The 3673-nt window shown below is 37.7% G+C and overlaps 1 pseudogene; it reads left to right on the top strand.

Annotated features, from left to right (window-relative positions):
* The window catches only part of LOC101575294, a 182618-nt pseudogene that overhangs the window by 162971 nt on the left and 15974 nt on the right, over positions 1–3673 (top strand).

The raw sequence follows: 3673 nt of genomic DNA on the forward strand, positions 1-3673 counted from the left end.
TATAATATTTAAATGATGGAACTTAACAAAAAAAGGGGATACAGATGCATGTCCATTTTGTATCTGTGTATTGAAAGTGGTTGAGATAGATATATAGTTACATTCTCTTAATGAATAGAGGGATTTGTTCTAATGGTGTTTGTAAATAGGATATCAAGTCCTCATCTTGTACAGCAACTGACCACTAGGAAGAATGTATGCAATGTGTTAATTATTGGAACTGTCCTACCAATTTAGTTTGAAACTGTCTCATTGCTATTTGTTTCTCAATAAAGTTATGGAAAAATATAAATAAATTTTAAACATTTTCAGTTTTCCCATGAACATTTTAAAAAACAATGATACAAATGAAGCTGTAACAGCATTAATACATGAAAAAGAAAAATACCTTAAAATGATATATGGTACATACAGGCAGTAAGTGCAAGATACACACAACAATTAGCATCTCCTATTTGTATCACTACCTGCCTCTGTGGGGCAGGGGGTTAAGAGAGAAACACAGAGCAGAGAGAGAAACAGAAATAGAGACAGAGACAGAGATAGTGACAGAGATGGAGACAGAGGACAGGAGACAGAGAAGTAAAGACAGAGAGAGACAGAGACAGGAAGAGGGATAAAGACAGAGACAGAGGACAAGGGAAGGGAGATTTGGTGACAGGAGCTGTTGGTTGCAGTGGGAGGGCCTGATCACACCTGCCATTCAGAAGTATCTGGCAAGTCCTAGTGAGAGGAGATGGTAGTGGCTAGGTCTCCAGTTACTCCCCCTCTCTTGTTTCTTCTGCCCTTGAATGTCACCTATATACTGAGTGCCAAGTAGCATTTAAATTCTACAAAGTAGAGACAACCAAAGATGGACTCTTCCCAAAGAAAATTATACAACTTTTCTCTCAAATATGTATATTTCACTGTCACTATGTAGCATGTATAAATATTGCAGCAACACAATTTTTGCTACCCAGAAGTGAAAGGCTAAGAGAGTCAGAGATGACATTCATTGCACAGACCTTCCTTTCGTGGGAGCTGCTAACCCTGAAAATTGATCCTATGTTGGAGGTCAGAATGAGGCCTCATTTCCTAAAGCAGTCAAGATACCTCATTCTTGAGAAAAAAATCCTGCCTTGAACATTGTGAGGTATTAGTTGCTAGGCAAACTTTTGTCTTGCAACTTTGTAAAAGTATAAATGAAGGACCTTATTATTGTTGAGGGGGTCATTTTACCAACCATGCAGACAAGCCACCACCTAACCCAGCTAATGCCTTTTTGTCTATCTTTACCTCATTCCTGCTGCCATTTTCTCCCTGGGTACAACAGATCACACTGAGAGACCAAAAGGATGCTCCACTGCTTGAGTTTGCTGCTATGGATGATGATCTGTGTGAGGTGTACCAGGTAAATTTGGTGAAGCAGACAGAGGTATATGAGGAATGGTGAGCTGTAGGAGAAACGAATGTGGAGCTGGCAGTTGTAGAAAGAAACCCCACAGTATTGCTTATAAAAATGTGACTGGAGAGAAAAGATTCTACTGGAAAGCAAACAGCATCTTTGAAGAGAATGAAGAAAACAAAGCAGGAGACTAAACCTGATACTAGAGCACTTGCAAATGGTTGAAACTGAACTAATGTAATTCATTCTGACATTGTGGATATGCCAAACAAATGCCTCATACCAGGAGCTAACAAGATGTGTCCAAGATTTTCTATTATAAAAGGATAGGTGACTACCACCAATACCTGGCTGCATTTGTTTCAGAAGGGAACAGGAAGGTGGTTATAGGAAACAAATGCACCACTGTGCACAGGTAACATCTCAGAAAACGCATCCTTACTTTGAACACAATTATCTCATCATTATTAATAATTTTTAAGCAGTTTGGAAAGTTTTCATCTGTGTGTATCTTTATCTGTTCTTTCATGTTTGCCTTGATGTCTGGAATTAATTAAAAAGTTTTACTCTTCAGTGTCTATTTGACTTTGCAGAGTAGCAGAAGCCATAAAGTGCCAAATATGATGAAAAATATGGATGAGAATACACTGTAAGTTTTGTAAATACACTCATAGATGACGATTTGGAAGGTCACTGCATTACAGGATATTATAGCTGCCACATAGTGAAGGCGGGGTTTGGTCAGTGGAGACAAGTAACTGGGTGCATGGCATGGAAGGGTATGTCTCTACCCAGGGTTCCTCCATTCTCTCTTTGCTTCTTGGGTGCTATAACATGAGTACCTTTCCTATGTAATGCCTCCTCCCATGGTGTCCTGCTTTGGTTTCAGTGCAAAATGGACTGAAATTTCTGCAAAACTATGAGGCAAAATAAGTCTCTTCTCTTTCAATCATTTTATTTTTTCCATAATTTTATTGAGAAACAAGAGCAACGAGACAATTTCAAACCAAATTGGTAGGACAGTTCCAATAATTAGCACATTGCATCCTCTCTTCCTAGTGGTTATTTGCTGTACAAGGTGTAGACATGATATCCCATCTACAAACACTATTGGAACAAATCTCTCTATTCATTAGTAGAATGTAACTATATACCTATCCTAACTATCTTGACTACAAAGACACAAAATGGAAATTCATCTGTATCCCCTTTTTTGCTAAGTTCCATTATTTGAATATTATAGGTGTGCTAACTCAGAAAAATATTCTAAAAGAGTCCAGTAGTCCATAATAATATTGAGTCCTCCACTTGACTGGCAATGTCAGAAATTGTTGACATGAGTCCCCTATAGCTCAACATAACAGCATGGCTTTACTTCTTATACTTCGTTTTTATACTTTTCTGCTGGTTGGTTAAGACCAAGATAAAGCAAGACTTATTCAACAAAGTTGTAGCTTTTGGGTTTGAAAAGGTCAGTGAAATCCCTTCACGATTTATCTTGAGATCTTGTACATCAGATTGTAGAACCTTTGTCAGTATCAGCCATGTAGAAGAGTAATGGCCATTGCTTGGCCAATGTGCTCTCTGTGAAAGCCTGAGAAAATGTTTTCTCTCCATGTGAATCTCCTTAGGCATACTCTACATCATCAAACGTCAAAAGAAATTACTAACAAAGTGAAAAGATAACCCATAAATTTGGAAAAAATCATGACAAATAAGTACTTAGACAAAGGTCTGCTCTCTAGAATTTATAAAGAACTAAAAAACACTAGGGCCCCAAAATTTAAAGACCCAGTCCATAAATGGGCATTTGAGATGAACATATGCTTCTCAGAGGAAGAAATTAAAGAAGCAAATAAATATATGAAAAAATGCTCCACATCACTAGCCATCTGTGAAATGCAAATTAAAACAACATTGAGATATCACCTCACCCTAGAAAGAATGACTATCATAAAGAAATAAACCAAAAACAAATGTTGGAGAGGCTGTGGGGAAAAAGGAACTCTTCTCCACTGATGGTGGGAATGTAGACTGGTACAAGAGTTGTGGAAATCAGTGTGGAGACTCCTTAGAAAACTAAGACTGGAAATCCCATTTAAACCAGCTATTCCTCTACTGGGAATTTTCCCAGAAGATCTGAAAACATCATATCATAGTGATATATGTGTAGCTATGTTTATACTAGCACAATTTGTGATAGCCAAATCTTGGAAACAACCAAGATGCCCATCACCTGAGGAATGGATGAAAAAGATGTGGTATTTTTATACAATGGAGTATTGC

The sequence above is a fragment of the Octodon degus genome, unplaced genomic scaffold, assembly GCF_000260255.1.
Source record: "Octodon degus isolate 3935 unplaced genomic scaffold, OctDeg1.0 scaffold00259, whole genome shotgun sequence".
Lineage (NCBI taxonomy): Eukaryota > Metazoa > Chordata > Mammalia > Rodentia > Octodontidae > Octodon > Octodon degus.